General features: G+C 48.9%; 1 long non-coding RNA gene across 1 annotated transcript in view; it reads left to right on the top strand.

Moving 5' to 3' along the window:
- Positions 1–15,814, top strand: part of LOC140429533 (uncharacterized) — a 40,303-nt gene extending 24,489 nt beyond the window's left edge. The window contains exon 4 of the long non-coding RNA XR_011949116.1: positions 14,999–15,814. This is a non-coding gene — a long non-coding RNA (uncharacterized lncRNA). The remainder of the gene's footprint in view (positions 1–14,998) is intronic.
- Positions 15,815–20,740: the final 4,926 nt, after the last annotated feature.

Genomic DNA, 20,740 nt, shown 5'->3' with positions numbered 1-20,740 from the left:
TTAACACTACACACCTGTCTGCGTCACCCGATGCCAGTGTTATGTAGTTACATTTGCACCTTGTGTTGCCCTATTATGAATTTTCTTTTATTTCCTTTTCCTTTCGGGTACTTCATGATCTGTTGAGCTGCTCGCAGAAAAATACTTTTCACTGTACCTTGGTACACGTGACAATGAACAAACATACAAGCTTACCCGAACAGGTGCCGGAATGTGGCGATGAGGGGATTTTCACAGTAACTTCATACTTGTGACAATAAAAGTTTATTATTATTAAAATCCAATTGTTGGAAAGACCCATCTGGTTCGCCGATGTCCTTTAGGGAAGCAAATCTGCCATCCTTATCTGGTCTGGTCTACATGTGATTCCAGAATAAACAGCAATGTGGTTGACTGGGAAAACAAAATCTGCCTTCTGAAATGCACTCAGTTCCAAGGGTAGTTGGGGATGGGCAGACTATACTGGCCCATCCAGCCAACATCCACACCCCATGAAAGGATAATAAATAAATTAAATTTTGAAGTACATTCACAGAGCAGGGTCTACGCAGTGCTGTTTTAAATCAAAAGCCAGAGTCGTGTGTACATTGTAGGATCTCGCTTTCCATATTAAAAAGCATTACTTAAAGAATGAGACCATCCAGCAGTTCTGAATATAGAATCAGCCACACCACCAATGGGAACCTGGTACATCAGGTAAGGCATTTCTCGAGATTTGGAGTTCCCAAATCTCTCCTTCGTCCCCCAACATCCCCCAACCCGCTTCCTTCCTGATGTTTTCTTTTCTTGCTCGAAACTTCCAGACATCACGTTCAAAAGCTGAAGGGCTAAATAACTCATTGCCATGTATTGAAGTATTTACAAGTCACTATTGTGGATGGATAGTTATATCACTTGACTGTCATTAGCAAGGTAATTCATGAAGGCCTGCCTTCCCAACCTTCTCAACCTTGCCCCTCACCTGAGATGTGGTGATCCTCAGATCAAACCACCATCAGTCAGCTCTCCCCCCTCAAAATGGGAAGCAGCCATTAGTCATCTGGGACTATGGCGACTTTTCCTTACCTTTATTAGCAAATAATGTCTTGTCAGACAAAATCCAAGCTTGTGTCGTCACTTTAGTCATTGTTGTATTGTGCAGAAATATAACTTTCATCCACACTGATTTTTAAAAATATTAATATAAAAGTAAAATACTGCAGTTGCTGAAATGAAACAGACGGCACGATTTAATGGGAAAAAATGTGTCCCGTTTTGGGAATGAATAGCGGGGTGTTTCACAGCATCTGCTGCACTAAGAATGACCCCACTACCAAATGGGTCTCTGTATTTTTTTGGGCATCGGCGAGGAACACCCCACTGTGGCCCCATTTACCTTTGTTTCCTACACTGACAAGCTTTTTAAATGCCACCCTAATCTTTTGACCCCCCCCCCCCCCCCCCCCCCCCCCATCGCGGTTCCGGATTCCCCAATGCTCCAAATTACTTGTTTGGGGATCCTCGAGCCCCCTCTCCTCATAAGGGTAAGGCTCCCCAAGGCTGATCCCTGGCATGGGAAACTGGGCACTGCCAAGGTGCCCAGGGGGCAACAGGCATATTAGGGTACCAGCGAAAGTGCCAGGGTAGGTCCCTGCCAAGAGCTCTACCACCTGGGGGCCTCTGATGACCTGGAAGCCCTCCTTAGATGCATTACACCTGGTCCATGTTTGTATGGACCAGTGCTTGAATGGCGCCATAACGAGATCTCCCAGGCGTGGGTGTTAGTTCGCAGGCCTTGGGAGAATACGGCGCATACATATGTAAGTGAGCCAACTGCTCATTTAAATATGTAAATCTGGACCCCACTCGTTGAGGGTGGGATCCAGATTGCGACATCTCATTAGATCTTGCAAGACGTTCTGAGCGTTGCAAATCTCACGAGAGGCTTTAATGGCCTCGCCGTGTCACCGGGTCAAGCACGATGAGGTCGGTCGATCGTGCCCAGAAGGTGCTGGAAAATCTCAACAGGTCTGGCAGCATCTGTGGAGAGAGAAACAGAGTTAATGTTTCAAGTCCAAAATGACTCTTCTTCAGAATTGAACGTGATGGATTTCATGCTGTTGATAAAGAGATGTGGATAAGGTGGAACAAAAGGGAAGGTCAGGACCATACAATGAATTGCAAACAGGAAGTGAGATCCACAGCTAAATGTTCATTTCTCCCCCTCAAATATTCTCCCCTCCTCTAAGATACTAACAAATGCTGAGCTGTTGTTCTCCGTACACGTGCCCTCTGGTACTTCACTCAATGGCTAGTCTTCAAGTGATCTAGGTGATGAACAGGAGTGGGCTGTTAATTAATAGGCATCATGGTTCAACATAATCATGCTGCAATTGGGTTTCCCCCTCAAAACCTATCTGTCCACTCGCACACATTCCCATAAGGGGTGCCTGCAAGCACTCAGGACGGGGCGAACCCTGCTCTTTTCTATTCTCTTTCCTGAATTTTTTTGACGGTGGAGGTTCCCTTTCCACCATCCAAACAGTTACCAGGGAACACATCCGCAACAACTTTGAGTACCATGCAGCCATTTAACATTCAAATGAGCATGAGGTGGCTGCAAGCAGGACTTCCACTCTTCACTCAGTAGGAAGTCCCGCCTCAAGGGATGCTGGTCAATATGCGCTGCAGTGGTCAGAAGTGGAAGCTTTAACCATGTTGGCTGCAAGAGATAGGGTTGGACTATAGCTTAATTGTCTTTGCTGGTACTAAATGTTCCTATAACATTGCTGAAAAATGAAACATTATCAGCAAGCCTTCTAATCTCCCTCACTCATGTGAGTTTGCTGAAGATATTTTGACTCAAACTCAGGGGTTTCACACTCAGGATTGAGCTCGCATGCCAGAGGAGGATGAGGAAGCATTGAGGATTAGAAACCGTTATAACACCTGCTCCAAGGGTTAATAGTCAATGTAGAAATGGTGCTCAGTTGAGACATCGATCAACTTAACTGTGATTGGAGACTGCGGCTGACTACAACAAGCACTGAATAGATTCTTGTGGATCAATGGGACTCAAATGTATTTAATATAACCCCAGGTCTTCGGGATGGAGCTCAGCTGTCTTTAAAGCCCATTAATCAGAATTCCACAGTAGTGCTGGCACTTTGACACTGAATGTGAAAAATATTCACCTCGACAATAACCTCCCATTGTGTCATGGCTAACTGATGTGCAATGAACTGGATAGTCTGCAAACACAGAGATATGCTGGTCCCCTCCATTTGATAATGACCTGCCAGGAAAAATCGTCCATCCAAAGGACTTCGAGAACGACATTGCACATAAAAGGTTCAGATACAACTATCACTTACACCATTCCCCATTCCGGCTAGTCTTGACAACCAGTCACCAATTACACACAACCATTCCCTACCCACTACTGCAGTTTCTCAGTTATTGTACACTGTCAGTCCTCCCACTAGCAGGCACATTTCTTCTATCTACATATTATTACAAATAACCATGATTATACTGTCATTCACCCACCTGCTATTATACATTAATTCCTCCTTTGCTACAAACACAATTCTTCTCCCTCTACTATTCTCTTCCACCGGAAAAGCAACAATCCCAATTCCACTATTGGTACTATTAGCATTCCTACCGACTGTTCTGGGGAGCTGATCAATCTTGTTCACCTCCCGTTTACAAATTGGAGAAATCTGAAAGCAAAATAGACAAATTATTTTTTTCCTGCGTTTTAGTTGGGATTAGATTTCAGTAATCGGCAGTAGATCCCTGCCTGTCAGTGATGCCATCACATGAATAATTAACAACCTTGTATTAAGTTGCTCTCTCCACTATCTTAATGGGAGTTTATCCTTTTAAATTGAGCAGGCGAGCATTCCTCTTTTTAGACAGGAGAGAGGAAAGCCTTCGGCCAATGTTGCTTAGATAACATCCCGTGCAGCAATCTCTGATGTTTTAAATTGTCAGTTTGGCTCAGCTAGTTGCAGACTCTCCTCGGAGTTTGAAGGTTGTGTGGCTCAGAACGAGCAGGTCAGGATTTGACTCGCTTTTCCAGCTTGTTGATCTGGTGTCGAACACATTCCATTGAATATATGTAAATGAAAATCGGACTGGTTTTTGTCACAGCCGACTGGTGCACAACAGCAGTTCTACATGGACAGCAAGTTGGAAATCTACTGTTGACGATGTAGGGTGCAATCTAACCACCGCGTTGTGGCAGGTGTGGATCTGGGCGCGCTGGTTAAATAGCGGGAAAAGCCAAAATCGAGATTTGCGTCGGGCGCGAATCAGCTTGCTATCTAACCGGCCCGAACTTGATGATGAGTTCCGGATCGCGCCCAAATATGGCGAACATATCATTAACCCTAACTTTTAATTTCCATCTCAATAGCAAGATTAAAGTCGAATGCAACAACCTCCCAGGAATTAATGGACTCCCCAGCGAGAAATCACGTGGGTGTCATTCAGTACCCCTTTTAAAAATCATGAAGCTGGTGCAACGGCAACTGAGTAGCCATTTCCATTTTCCGGCAGGCAGCTCAAGGGCACTGGAGCTGCTACCCCAGTGCTCGGGAGGGGGGTGGGGTGGGGGGGGGGGGGGGGGGGGCGGGGGGGGGACCTCTTAGGGGGGGTTGGGCCTTGTCAGGGAGTTGAAGCATTTCAGGTTGGGGGTCACCCCTGTGTCATGATATCCATATTAACATATCATGGTGCAATCACACACACTGATGGACAGGTCGACGGACCAATCAACACACACACAACATCACAGCCAATCACCAGTGAGAGCACACGCACTATAAAACAGGGAACACCACAGTTCCCGTTCATTCCACCAAGAGATAGCTCAGAGCACAGAGCTCACAGCGTGCCACTCAGACATACACCATGTGCTGAGTGCCTCTCTAAGATAGTGCTAGGGCTGAGTCCACAGCATAACTGGTGAAGTACGAACCACAGCCAGAAGTTAACAGTTGTTATTATACAGAATAATAAAACAGAGTTGTACCATCTACAACCGTGTTGGTTTGTTTGTATATCGGAACACACAACACGACATGATACCAGGATTGGAAACTCCCCAGCAACTGTGAGACCTACCTGCACATCTTCAGAGATCCGCGATCCTGCACCATGGACACCATCAGCCTGCCGCAGCCGCTCCAAATCGCTGGAAATGTCGCCGTCAACTGGAAGCTGTTTAAACAGCGCTTCCAGCTGTTCCTAGAAGCCACAGACAGGGAGAATGCATCGGACACCAGGAAGATCGCCCTCCTCCTCTCCATGGCTGGGCAACACGCCATCCACATCTACAACTTCATGGCATTCGCGTAAGGCGAGGACAAGACGAAGTACAAGACGGTCCTTCTAAAACTCGAGCAACACTTCAGCGTCAAAGTGAATGAGAGCTTCGAGAGGTACCTCTTCCAGCAGCGCCTGCAGGGTAAGGATAAGCCTTTTCAATCTTTTTTAACACACCTCCGTATCCTCCCGCAGTCCTGCGGCTATGAGGCCACCTCCGATTCCATGATTCGGGGCCAGATAGTTTTTGGGGTCACCTCAGGCACCCTACGTCAGCAGCTCCTCAAAATAAAGAGCCGCATCCTAGCCACCGCCATCGAAACCTGCATCCTCCACGAAAACGCGACCAGCCGGTACTCCCAATTCCAGGCGGCCGAATCGGCACGGCAGGGATCCTACGAGGCCGAGCGGGTCCAGTCGATCGAGTTCCTCCCGGCCCGCGGCCCGGACGATGGCAGCCATTTTGCGTGCTTTCCGAGGCCTCCCGCGCTTGTACGCGCCAAAAGAGACGTCGACGCAGAGGGATGTGACGCGCAGGTGTGCTCTACGCAGGACCGAACTGGGCATGCACGGTGGCGCAATGAACGCCATGATGTCACAACGTGCGGCAGCTGTGGATCCGCACACTTAAAGCGGCAATGTCCAGCCAAAACTCGACAATGCCTCCGCTGTGGCAAGATGGGCCACTACGCTGCTTGCTGTCGAGCAGTTCAACCTGCCAACGCTCCGCAATTCCGCCAGCCTCGCAGGGACGTGCGGGCCATTCAGCCTCCATACACCAAGTCATACCCTGACGACGTACAGACCGGTGATACCGATGACCGGGAAGCGGGTACACACTCTGTCTCCAGAAGGCACGTCCGATTTCCCGGATGCAGACTTTAGGGCACAGCTCCACTCGCTCCTCGCCCACAACCAGGAGGTTTTCAAGGGCATGGGCACACTGCCCTACACTTACAGAATACGGCTCAAACCGGACGCCACCCTGGTCATTCACGCACCTCGTAGAGTCCCAGCACCACTCAAGGACCGCCTCAAGCAGCAGCTGCAGGATCTCCAAGACCAAGGAGTGCTTTCCCGGGTCACGGAGCCTACTCCATGGGTCAGCTCCATGGTGTGCATAAAACAGCCCTCTGGCGAACTCCGGATCTGCATCGACCCGAAAGACCTGAACAATAACATCATGAGGGAACACTACCCCATACCCAAACGGGAAGAGATCACGAGCGAAATGGCTCGGGCTAAAATTTTTACCAAGCTTGATGCCTCAAAGGGTTTTTGGCAGATTCAACTGGATCAGTCCAGCAGGAAGCTGTGTACTTTCAACACTCCCTTTGGCAGATACTGCTACAATAGGATGCCGTTTGGCATCATCTCGGCATCCGAGGTGTTTCATCGAATCATGGAACAGGTGATGGAGGGCATCGAAGGGGTGCGCGTCTATGTTGACGATGTCATCATCTGGTCCACCACACCACAGGAGCACATCAGTCGTCTCCAGCGCGTCTTTCTCGGATACGAGAACACGGCCTGCGCCTCAACCGAGCCAAGTGTTCTTTTGGCCAAACTGAGCTAAAGTTTCTGGGGGACCACATATCCCGGTCAGGGGTGCGTCCGGATGCCGACAAAGTGGCAGGTATTGCAGCCATGCCGCAGCCGGCAGACAAGAAGGCAGTGCTACGCTTTCTCGGCATGGTCAACTTCCTGGGGAAGTTTATTCCCAACCTTGCCTCCCACACAACGGCTCTTCGCCACCTGGTGAAGAAGACTATGGAGTTCAAGTGGCTGCTCGCACAAAGCAATGGGAGGAGCTCAAGATCAAGCTCACCACCGCCCCGGTATTGGCGTCCTTCGACACTACTCGAAATACAAAGATCTCGACTGATGCCAGCCAGTCCGGCATTGGGGCGGGAGTCCTGCAACGGGACGACACTGCATCATGGGCCCCGGTCGCCTATGCCTCGCGGGCCATGACCCCCACAGAACAGCATTATGCGCAGATTGAGAAGGAGTGCCTGGGTTTGTTAACCGGCATAGATAAATTCCATGACTATGTGTATGGTCTTCCTCAGTTCACCGTAGAAACCGACCTTCGCCCCCTGGTCGGCATCATACAAAAGGACCTAAATGAGATGACCCCTCGCCTCCAGCGCATTCTGCTCAAGCTCCGGAGGTACGACCTCCAACTGGTCTGCACGCCAGGAAAGGACCTCATCATCGCGGATGCCCTGTCCAGAGCAGTGAGCACACCGCCTGAATCGGGGGGGGCTCGTCTGTCAGGTTGACGTACATGTAGCCTTCACATCGACCAATCTGCCAGCTACTGATGCAAGTCTGGCCCATATTCGCCGTGAGGCTGCGGCTGACCCCCTTCTACAACGTGTCATGCTCCACACGACGGAAGGGTGGCTCAAGGGGCAGTGCCCACAATTCTACAATGTCCGGGACATTGGCCGTCATTGATGGTGTCCTCCTGAAGTTGGACCGGATTGTGATCCCACACAGCATGCACCGGCTTGTCCTTGAACAATTGCACGAAGGCCATCTCGTGGGTTGAAAAGTGCAGGCGGAGGGCCCGTGAAGCTGTGTACTGGCCGGGCATCAGCGACGACATTGCCAACATGGTGCTCAACTGCCCCACCTGCCAAAGGTTTCAGCCGGCACAACCCCCTGAGACCCTTCAGCCCCATGAGTTGGTCACGTCCCCCTGGGCAAAGGTGGGTGTGGACCTTTTTCATGCGCTCGGCAGGGATTACGTCATTATAATTGACTATTTTTCAAATTATCCGGAGGTCATGCGCCTGCACGACTTGACATCATCAGCTGTAATCAGAGCATGTAAAGAAACCTTCGCTCGCCATGGCATTCCGCTTACCGTCATGTCGGACAATGGGCCCTGTTTTGCAAGCCAAGAATGGTCTTCTTTTGCTGCTTCATATGGCTTCACACACATGACGTCCAGCCCTCTGCATCCCCAGTCAAATGGCAAGGCGGAAAAGGGCGTCCATATCGTGAAGCGGCTCCTCTGCAAGGCTGCTGATGCCGGATCTGACTTCTGTTTAGCCCTGCTGGCCTATCGCTTGGTCCCACTGTCCACAGGCCTCTCACCAGCCCAGCTGTTGATGGGTCGCGAACTCAGGACCACTGTGCCGTCCATTCATGTTCCTAAACCCGACCATGCTCCAGTACTGCAAAGGATATGACAGCAGTGTGCTTAGCAGAAGGTGGCACATAATCTTCCTGTCCTGGTGCCTGGAGACAACGTCCGCATATACCTACCAGAGGGTGGCTGGTCGGCAACTGCCGAGGTTCTCCGCCGCGTGGCTCCCCGCTCGTTCCTGGTTCGCATGCCTGATGGCTCCATTCGCCGGCGTAATCGGCGGGCTTCCACGCTCGCTACGTGATCATGCACCGGTGCCACGCCCTCCTGTTGTCCCTGATGTCGACTTTGTGGAGCTTCCTGCCACTCTGCCTACTCCTCTCTCGCCCGTGGCCAGGCCCATTCCTCAGCCGGTGGATCCTGACCCACCCTTGAGGCGGTCAACCCAAATTCGTCGCCCACCTACTAGACTGGACTTGTGAGCCTGTTTGCACATTGGACTCACCAAATTGTTGTGCAACAATGTTAACGAGTTTCTCTTTTCGTGGTTCCAGGAGTTCTCTTTCGATATTTGATGATTGCACTTGTTTTGTTTGTGGTACAACCTCGTTGCGATGTTGCACCTGACACCTTCCTATGTATATAGGTTAGCCTCATGTACATGTTGTAAATATTGCACACACATACTCAGATGCACTCAGTACACACCAATATTTATTACCATGTAGGCACATATTCTTGTGAAAAGGGGGGATGTCATGATATCCATATTAACATATCATGGTGCAATCACACACACACACTGATGGACAGGTCGACGGACCAATCAACGCACAGGCAACATCACAGCCAATCACCAGTGAGAGCACATGCACTATAAAACAGGGAACACCACAGTTCCCTCTCATTCCACCAGGAGATAGCTCAGAACACAGAGCTCACAGCGTGCCACTCAGACATAGACCATGTGCTGAGTGCCTCACTAAAATAGTGATAGGGCTGCGTCCACAGGTTAGCTGATGAAGTACGAACCACAGCCAGAAGTTAACAGTTGTTATTGTACAGAACAATAAAACAGAGTTGTACCATCTACAACCGTGTTGGTTTGTTTGTATATCGGAACACCCAACACGACACCCTGGGCTTCGGATGGGGAGGGGAGGAGGGTGGTGCCGTGAGGGGCTTTTCACCCATCAGGCATTCAAGTCATCTTTAAATATTGTGGATACTGATAATAGGAGCAACTACAACTGCAGCCTGTCTGTCCTACCAAAAACCTCCAGGACAGGGCCCTGCTCTTGGTTGTACGCTGAAGGTCACTTTAACTGCTTTTGATATGAGCAGCCCTCTAGCTTCACAGGTGAAGGCTATTGTTACTGGTGTTACTGGCTTCACCGTGCCACACGTCTGCCCGCTGCACTTGAGAGGCGCCGGTGTCAGGAGGGTGGATCCGGAAGAACTGGAAAGCATGGTGGCAGGCCCAGATTTGGCCTCCAGCTCCTCTCCCTCCCTGACGGTGCCCATAGGGCTCTGGGGTCTCCATGGGATAGAGGGACAGCTGGTGTGAGCCTCAGAGTCCTCTGTATCATCTGGCTCTGCCAGTCCTGGTTCCTCCCCGTTGTCTGTGCCATCATGTCAATGCCATCAGTGATGGTCCTCAGTGACTGGGCCATACTCTGCAGTGCATTGTCAATGTCCACCTGCGTCTGGGACAAGTCCCTCAGGGACTGGGACATGATGGCGAGGCCCTCAGCCATAGTCACTCCGACTGAGCCATGCCTTGGGCACCACCACTCAAGACGCTGACCTCCTGCTGCAACCTTTCCGCTGCGGTCGTCATCCCAGCAGTGTCGGCCTCAGTGCCACGCATTGTCGGAGTCATCTCATGCGCTGGTAGCCTTTGGGACTCCTCCAATCGGTTATGCACTTGCTGGAATATCACTTGCATCCCCTCCTGAATCTCATGGCCAATTTTGGCATTTGCACAAGCTCTGGGATAACCTTGTCCAGAGGCTCAGCATCTGACTGGGAGCTAGCTGGGTCCTGGGATCCAGCAGACCTCCGACTGTCAACCTCCTTGGATGCTCCTACCTCCACCTGATGTGCATCAGGAACTGTGTGGTGCTCAACAGACTGTGCCTCAGAAGCCTGTCCACTAATGTCGCCCAAAGAGATATGTCTCTCTGTGTTGGTGGGGAGTGGTGGTGATAACGTTGACGCCTCAATGGTGGTCTCCTTGGAGCTCTCCTCCGAGGTGTTCTCTTGGCTGGCGGTGGGGGGGAATGACTCCGGGTGGCCCAGCTTCATTAGATGAAGACCCTGCGAGGCAGTGGACAAGTGGTCAATGAGAGGGAAGGATCATTTTGTCTGACATAAACAATTCACTTGAGACAGGTCATCTGGGTGAAGGGGCAGTGGATCCTCACCTCTGTGGTACATGCCAACTTCGCTGTTGGTGACTGCTCTCCTCGGACATCTCCAGGGGATGAGGACTCAGATCTCTGGTATTCTGCCCCGCATCTGGTCCTTTCCCACTCATTATGAGCCATCTTCTCCTGCGGGGACAAAGAGAGGGCTTTGTGAGCTGGGCGCTTGATGGATCGGGGGGTCTTTAGCAGGTGACATGTGTGGGCACCTGGACAAAGGGATTGTGCTGGTGGGTGCCAGGGGTGCTGGGGAACAAGCACGAAGATCGGATGTGGGGACGGCGCGAGGTGTCAGTCAGTGATTTGGGTGGGGGGATTGGTTTGGGATTTTGAGGGGTGGCAGACGGAACTGATGCCAAGAGAGAGGTGGTAACCTACCTTTGTAGCTGGGTGGAAGTCGTTGGTCTTCTTCCAACATTGGAGACTGATCCTCCTGGTCATGCTGTCCGATCTGACAGCCACTGCCACTGCCGCCCAGGCAGTATTGTTGACCCCACTGCTGGCCCTCCGACCCCCTTGGGGGAACACAATGCCCCATCTCACATTCACAGCGTCGAGAAGACTGTCGGCATCCCCAAAGCAAGAAGCAGATATGCGCGTTGCCATGCTTATCTGTGCGCTGTCATGCTTGTGTGCTGACTGGAGTCAGTGGTGAGAAAGTGTTTAAAAGCAGCTCCTCCTTGTTAGTGGCGAGACGCTGAAGCGGGAGTCTGGCCAATCGGACGGCAAGACAGCCACTTTCCCGGCACTAAGTTCCGTTAAATCTGGGTCCCGATCTCGCCAACACGGCCGTCAAGAGACACACGGCCAATCGTGCCCAAAATGACACTTAGAAATATCTCGAAAAATCATGCTCTTAATTTGGATAACACTTTGGTATGATGTTTAGAGGGTGCTTGGACTGTATTTGTCCCATCCCCAACATATTAAGGATTAAACTGGAGCTTTCAAAATGGGCATGTGAGTCACAGTGCATGACGAACCCAGGCCTGGTCAATTTGTGTTTTAAATGATTTCTGCCGCAGTCAACACTAGCTGTGCTCGGCATTGGCTGTGTGCAGTCAGTGGCCCTGATTGGTTAACTGCACTTCAAGGCACTTCTTAAAGGGGCAATGCTTGTGGCTGCAGGAAATTTTGGACATTTTGAGAAGTGTTTTGATAATTTGAAGAACGAGAGAGCATCACAGTTTTCTGACCATGCCTGGAAGTCTTTGTGTGAGAGGTGCAGGGAAGGAAAGATATTCCACATCTACTGTGTGAGGGTCAGGAAACCCTCCAATCATATCCTCAAAATGCATTGGAAAGCAGCAGTGGCAGAGGTCAATGCCAGGAGTATTGCTCCAGGAGAACTGCAGGAGGAGGTTTAATGGTCTGACATGAATTGGCAAACTGAGTGAGCTCATCTTCACATGGTATATCCTACCAGTCGTATTATTAGCCTCATTCACTGCTAAATTTAATACACTCCTATTGCCCACCTACCAACAATCTCCATCAAATGCTACTCCAGCTTCAATTCATACACTCTACCTCACCCTCACACACACATACCTCACACCTGCAATTCACAGCATGCACACACTGGCAGCTATTCAACTGTGACAACCACATCATGCAAACATAAAGCACCACACTCAATGACGCACTTGCCTCGTTCTTGCAGGAGAAGGTAGTGCACAAGAGGAAGCAACAGGAAGGAAGTGAAGTTTGTACCTTCCTCCCATGTTTGTGTGGGGTTTTCTCCAGGTGCTCTTGTTTCCTTCCACAGTCCAAAGATGTGCAGGTTAGGTGGGATTATTGGGATAGGGTGGGGGAGTGGACCGAGGTAGGGTGCTCTTTCAGAAGGTTGGTATAGAGTTGAATGGCCTCCTTTTGCACCCTTCTTCAGCCAGATGGTGGTGAATCTGTGGAACTCTTTGCCGCAGAACGTTGTGGAGGCCAAATCACTGAGTGCCTTGTGTGGTAGTATGCATTAGGGGTCATGTGGGACTGTGAAGCCGTGATGCTATTGGCTGACAGATCCCGGGTCCTGGTTGGCTGTTGATCCCTAGCTCAGCCCTGAAGGCGGAGTATAAGAACCTGGGCTTCTCCCCGCAGCTCCAGTCTGTTGCTGAACTGCGGGGAACAAGTCACGCTTAATAAAGCCTCATCGACTTCATCTCTATTCGTCTCTCTCGTAAGTCATTGTGCGCTACACCTTGAAGGCAGAGATAGACAGGTTCTTGATCAATAAGGGGATCAAGGGTTATGGGGAGAAGGCAGGAGAATGGGTATTTGAAAAATATCAGCCACGATTGAATGGCGGAGCAGACTCGATGGGCCGAGTGGCCTATTCTGCTCCTTATCTTATGGTCTCATGGTCTTATGTAGGGATTCTATGGGTTCTATGGACAAGCTTGTCCATACATTTTAACCCCTATGAAGGATATAGAACATAGAACAGTACGCAGTACAGGCACTTCGGCCCATGATGCTGTGCCGACCACTTATCCTAATCTAAGGTCAACCTAACCTAACCTACACCCCTTCAATTTACTGCTGTCCATGTGCCTGTCCAAGAGTCGCTTAAGTGTCCCTAATAACTCTGACTCCACCACCTCCGCTTCCTGTGCATTCCCCGCACCCACCACTCTCTGTGTAAAGAACTGACCTCTGACATCTCCCCCATACCTTCCTCCAATCACCTTAAAATTATGTCTCCTCGTGCAGCCATTTCCGCCCTGAGGAAAAGTCTCTGGCTATCCACTCTATCCATGCCTCTCATCACCTTGTACACCTCTATCAAGTCACCTCTCTTCCTTCTCTCCAGTGAGAAAAGCCCTAGCTCCCTCAATCTTTCTTCATAAGACATGCCCTCCAGTCCAGGCAGCATCCTGGTAAATCTCCTCTGCACCCCCTCCAAAGGATCCACATCCTTCCTATAATGAGGCGACTTGAACTGGACACAATATTCCAAGTGTGGTCTAACCAGGGTTTTATAAAGCTGCAGCAAAACCTCGCGGCTCTTAAACTCAATCCCCCTGTTAATGAAAGCCAACACACCATACGCCTTCTTAACAACCCTATCAACCTGGGTGGCAACTTTGAGGGATCTATGTACGTGGACCCCAAGATCCCTCTGTTCCTCCAGACTTCCAAGAATCCTGCCTTTAACCCTGTATTCAGCATTGAAATTCGACCTTCCAAAATGAATCACTTCCACATTTATCTAACTTGAACTCCATCTGCCACTTCTCAGCCCAGCTCTGCATCCTGTCAATGTCCTGTTGTAACCTGCAACAACCCTCAACACTATCTACAACGCCACCAACCTTCGTGTCATTGGAAAACTTACTATCCACTCTTCCACTTCCTCATCCAAGTCATTTATAAAAACCTCGAAGAGCAGAACAGATCCCTGCTGGACACCACTGGTCACCGACCTCCAGGCGGAATACTTTCCATCCACTACCACTCATTGTCTTCTTTCAACCAGCCAATTCTGTATCCAGACAGCCAAATTGCCCTGAATCCCATGCCCCCTGACTTTCTGAATGAGCCGACCTTGGGGAACCTTATCAAAGGCCTTACTGAAATATCCATATATGTGGATCTGTAAAGACTTAATTACCTGCAAACGCTCACATTCAAAGCATTGTCTGGCATCTTTGACTTTGTCTATATATATGTTTCTGGAACATACCTCTTCATTCACCTTAGGAAGGAGCAGTGCTCCGAAAGCTAGTGTTTGAAACAAACCTGTTGGACTTTAACCTGGTGTTGTAAAACTTCTTACCAAAATCCATATACACCACATCCACTGCCCGACCTTCATCAATGTGTCTCGTCACACCCTCAAAGAATTCAACGAACCTTGTGAGGCATGACCCGCCCCTCACAAAGCCATGCTGACTATCTTCAATCAAACTATGTTTCTCTAAATAATCATAAATATATTGCTGGTTATTGTGGAAAGGAGCATTTTTAAGACATTAGCCACTAGCAGCCTGGAGGATTGATGACGAGGATATCTGCACAGCTAACCCTCCATCTCTCATCCCACTTCACGCTAATTCCACAATCTCTTCTGCTTAACACGTTACATATGGACCAAGCCCACATTTCCGACCATCTCCTCGTCCCTCAACACAGCCTAACAGTTGTCCTTTTTTCATTTCAGAGAACCAAGAACTGGAAGCTTCCCAGAGGAAAAAGAGAGGAAAAAGATGATGAAGATGAAGAGATAGCATCACTCAACGTTATCGCTGCAGTCACTAGATCAGGGACTGAGAGTTCATCATATTTTAAAGCTAGGATAGGGAGGAGGGATCAGCATGCAGTGAGACATCAGGGCTGAAAGGATAGTTGTGGTACCCTCAATAACGACGCTTAGAGTGTAACTGTAAAGAAGGCTTTAATAAACGAAGAACTAGACTGGTGCCGAGACGTGTGCTAACAGCTACGCCGCCCACAAGGCGGCCCCTTATATACGGCTCCCAGATGGGCGGAGCCGGAGGCAGAGTTGCCCAGGGTTCCAAGCTCGGTCTTAAAGGGGACATCACCTTACATGATGACAAGGGTACAGTGTTACAGTAACCGTTCATCACAATAGTGTTGGTGCCAGCTCACCCGAGGACCAGGTTGTAAACTAGTGCTGAAGCAAAGGATCCAGATGGGGACTTCAGTGGGCCAGGCTTCAGAAGGCAATAGCGGATTTTCAGTAGTTATGGTCGCATTATTGGATTTTTAGTTAAGCAACAGTAATCTTCACTAATTCAAAGTTGAACAGCTTTGATAAACAAGTTTTATACACATTCGCCAGTAACAGTATTAATTTTATGCAACTATTCTCTAGCATTACATTGTGACAAGCAGGTCATATAGTGTGTTTTCTTCACAAAGTCTCATTCAAACTGATAAGCTTACACATATTTTTAGAAGGAAATTTTGCATCGCATTACACATTTCCTTTCTAGTGATGTCATGTTGCTATCCATTAAAAACATATTACAACATCCCTCTTTCGTTTCAAAGATACTTCCTTCCCCTTCCAAAGAAGCATAACTATTTACAATGCATGTTCATATTTTTTTTTTTTAAATATATTTTATTAAAGTTTTCAAACAGAATTTTTCCACTTTACAAATCAACATAAAAATAGTACAATAACTGATAAATAACATTATTTAAATAAAATAGTGAACTAACAAAGTAACAAAAAATAGTGCCCCCCCCCCCCCCCCCCCCCGCCTTCCCTCCCCCCCCGGGCTGCTGCTGCTGACGCTCTATTTTCCCTTAATGTTCCGCGAGATAGTCAAGGAATGGTTGCCACCACCTGGAGAACCCCTGAGCCGATCCTCTCAGCGCAAATTTCATTCGTTCTAGTTTTATGAACCCTGCCATATCGTTTATCCAGGCCTCCACGCCGGGGGGGTTTCGCTTCCTTCCACATGAGTAAGATCCTTCGCCGGGCTATCAGGGACGCAAAGGCCAGAATATCGGCCTCTTTCGCCTCCTGCACTCCCGGCTCTTCCGCTACCCCAAATATAGCTAACCCCCAGCCTGGCTTGCCCCGGACCTTCACCACCTTTGAGATCACCTTTGCCACTCCCCTCCAGTATCATCCAATGCTGGACACGACCAGAACATGTGTGTGTGCTTCGCCGGGCTTCCCAAGCACCTCCCGCACCTGTCCTCCACTCCGAATAACCTGCTCAGTCTTGCTCCCATCATATGTGCTCTGTGTAGAACCTTAAATTGTATCAGGCTAAGCCTGGCACACGAAGACGAGGAATTTACCCTACTTAGGGCATCAGCCCACAGACCCTCCTCAATCTCCTCTCCCAGCTCTTCTTCCCATTTTCCCTTCAGCTCCTCTACCAGCGCCTCCCGCTCGTCTCACATCTCCTGATATATTTCTGACACTTTGCCCTCCCCGACCCATACCCCGGAAATCACTCTATCTTGGATCCCCTGTGTCGGGAGCAGCGGAAATTCCCTCAACTGTTGCCTCGTAAACGCCCTCACTTGCATGTATCTAAAATTGTTCCCCGGGGGGCAACTCATATTTTTCCTCCAGCGCTCCCAGGCTCGCAAACGTCCTGTCTATAAACAAATCTCTCAGTCTTCTAATTCCTGCCCGTTGCCAGCTCTGGAACCCTCTGTCCATCTTTCCTGGGACAAACCTATGGTTGTTCCTGATCGGGGACCACACCGAGGCCCCTGTCACCCCCCTGTGTCGCCTCCATTGCCCCCAGATACTTGAGGTTGCCACCACCACTGGGTTCGTGGTATACCTTTTCGGGGAGAGCGGCAGCGGCGCCGTCACCAGCGCCTAGCATGTTCATATTTAATGTCCATTACAAGGACTGATGAATCTAGGAGTCTCAAAAGTGTAAGGGTAATATGATGGTTTAGCCCAGATCTTGTAATGGTAACCTTGTTTGGAGGTTTCTTTAATTGCTCACATTGATCTGTGCGATTGTCCGCCTTGGATGTTGTTTCTGGCTGCATTTGGGAGCTAATCCTCAGTGCAACATTCTCTGGTTGGATCTTTGTTGTTTGTTTGACTCTCCTTCGCTTGCTAACAATCCAGCCCACACTCTGGTCATTTGTCTTTCCAGGTTGAACCAACCAGGTGCTGGTTCTCTCAATGCACGTTCCATTTATGGATGTGACAGGCTGTGTTCTGCAATCTCACCAGAAGGGATCCATCTGCTTACCAGCTGCAACTTGGTTGCAGGCTTGCCAAACATTAAGAGTCGCCTCTTGACATGTAGGACGATCTAAGACAGTTCACCATGTTGTACTGGTATTTAATTTTACTGACATGTTGCTTGACCCCTGGTGAGCACCGTGTCATGTAGTTATAATGATAGAAACACCAATTGCAGATAAGGGATTGTTTAAACACGTCGAGGATTCATTTATTTGAATTTTTTCACATGGAAACATTTGCACAGAGGTAGCAAGCTTGAAGAAAACAACAGCAGAGTTTTTGTGGGTTCTGCCCAGAGGGATGGCCCACAGCATATATTCCGACGGCAGAGATGGGCCACCATTAGCTATAGGTGGGATCTGCCAGCCCTGCCAATGTCTACACACCCTCCTCTGCTGGGAAATGTGCCACGGGGGGAGTTGCCATGGGTGGGACTGGAACATCTTGCTGGTGGGAAGGGCTGGAAACTTTTGGCTTATGTCTCGATTGCATGACACACTTCCCCTTTTATTTTCAGTTAAAGGATGTGGGCGTCGCTGGTTAGGCCAGCATTTATTGCTCATCCCTATTTGCCCTTCAAAAGGTGGTGGTGAGTTGCCTTTCTGAACCACTTTAGTCCTTGAAGTGTAGGTCCACTCACTGTGCTGTTAGGGAAGGAGTTCCAGGATGTTGCCCCAGCGACAGTGAAGGAACAGCGATATATATCCAAGTAAGGGTGGTGGGGTTGCCAGGTATCTGCTGTTCTTGTCCTTCTAGATGGTAGCGGTCGTGAGTTTGGAAGGTATTGTCTAAGTAACCTTGGTGAGTTACTGCAGTGCATCTTGTAGATGGTACACATGGCTGCCGTTGTTCGTCGGTGCTGTAGGGTTTGAATGTTTCTGGAAGGAGGAGCAATCAAGCGGGCTGCTTTGTCCTCAATGGTGTCAAGATTTTTGACTGTTGTTGGAGCTGCACTAATCCAGACAAGTGGAGAGTATTCCATTACACTCCTGACTTGTGCCTTCTAGATGGTGGACAGGCTTTGGGGGTCAGGAGGTGAGTTACTCGCCTTAGGATTCCAAGCCTTTGACATGCCCTGGTAGCCACAGTATTAATGTGGCTAGTCCAGTTCAATTTCTGATCAATGGTAACCCCCAGGATACTGATTGTGGGGGATTAGTGATGGTAATACCATTGAATGTCAAGGGCAGTGGTTAGATCCTCTTTTGTATGAGATGATGATGTGGAGATGCTAGTGTTGGTGTGGGCACAGTAAGAATTCTTACAACATCAGGTTAAAGTCCAACAGGTTTGTTTGGAATCACAAGCTTTTGGAACATAGCTCCTTCATTAGGTGAGTCCTGGACTTACCTGATGAAGGAGCTGCAATGCAGCTGGTGTGACACCAGTGGTGACATGAGATGTTGTTCTATAGACGATCAGGAAACAGGCCAGTTTGGTTTGTAGAGAAGCTGATGACAGTTTCTTCATGGCGGTTTTGACTGTTTGGGTGGCTCTCTTAGCCAGTCCATTTGAAGTAAGGTGGTAGGGAGCCATTCTAATATGTTGAAAGCCGTTGGATCTCATGAAATGTTAGAACTCTTCACTAGTAAACGCGGTTCGATTGTCTGAGACCAGCACCTTGGGCAAAGTGCGGGTTACGAATGTCTGTCACAATTTCACTACTGTTGGTGATGAGGTCGTGGACGTCATTTCATGCATGTCCAACCACTTGGAGTGAGTATATACTTGGAACAAGAACATGGAGCCCATGAATGGACCCGCAAAATCGACGTGGAGCCGCACCCATGGTCAGCCGAACCACTCCCAAAGGTGCATTAGGGCTGCAAATGATAAGTTTTGCTGCATTCCACATTGATCGCGCTGTTTGACCAGATCCTCCGTGTCGGTATCCATGCCGGTGTGTGCACACATAACTGTGTGCGAGCATTTTATCACCCCAGGATGGGCACAGTGTAACTCTTATAATAATAACTTCCCAGCGGGAATGGGAATGACCACCCTTGCTCCCATTAGTAATACACCATCTTCACAGCAAAACCTCACTTTTCTTATCTGAAAGGATGGTATTTTCTCAGACCTGTTATCATGATTCCTACTGTGGAGGACTGTTTGTCTCGAGACAATATGGAGTTCTTCCGAGTCCAAATCTTGACTTCTTGTGCCAATTCGGGCAATGTCTCAAGAAAGCTTCGAGCCAGAACAATTTCCTATGGTACTGGTGGAGCCACTATACACCTGGGTAGGGGAAGGTGGCTTAAAGCTCTGATATGTGTGTGCCCAGCCTATACTGAAAGGTAATTGCTTTCATCTTCTCCTTCATAGGGTGCAGCCTTTGGGTGTTGACTCGAAGCCTTAGTTATGCTACTTCCTGAACTTGGAATGTAAATTTTCCCATTTTCAGCCTTATTCTGGCCTTATCAAATCTGTTCGGACGCTGCTGTTATCAGTACATCATCTAAATGGACAACCACCTTGGATAGGTCCTGTAATAAGCTTTTCATTATGTGCTGGAAAATTGCACATGCCGATGACATTCTGAAGGGCAGCCGGGTATACTGGTACAGCCCTTTGTTGGTATTTATAGTAACAAATTCTCCAGATGCCTTGTCTAACTCTAATTGTTGATACATATGGCTCATATCAAGTTTAGCGGAATTTAAACCTCCTGCTGATTTAGCATGAACCTTCAATTTTTGGTATTGGGTATCTGTTCAATTTTGCCACCTGGTTCGTAGTTACTTTGTAGTCCCCACACATCTCAATTGTTCCATCTGGTTTAACCATTGGCACAATCGAAGTCACCCACTCTGAAAACTGTACAGGGTTGATAATGTCTAATTCTTGTAGCCACTTGAGCTCAGACACAACCTCCTCATGTAAGGCATAGGGAATGGGTTGGGCTCTGTAAAACGTGGGCATGGCCTCAGGATCCACATATACCTTTGCTTTTAGGCTCTGTACCTTGCCTAACTTGTCTTGGAAAACCTCCTGGTATTTTTTTAAGACATCCCGAAAATCTCCTTCGTTAATTTTGAAGATTTCTAGCCAATTTAATCTAACTTGGCCCTTGGCCCCCTCCCCTCCACTACTATTAGAGGCAGATGAGTTGATTGGTGCTAGTTGCTAATGGGCATTGTGGTTGTTCCCATGATCCGAAAAGCTTCCCCAGTATACGTGATTAACTTGGCCGTCGTGATTTTT

Source organism: Scyliorhinus torazame, chromosome 1 (genome assembly GCF_047496885.1).
Source record: "Scyliorhinus torazame isolate Kashiwa2021f chromosome 1, sScyTor2.1, whole genome shotgun sequence".
NCBI classification, from domain to species: Eukaryota; Metazoa; Chordata; class Chondrichthyes; order Carcharhiniformes; family Scyliorhinidae; genus Scyliorhinus; species Scyliorhinus torazame.
This window is presented reverse-complemented; position numbering and strand designations above follow the sequence as displayed.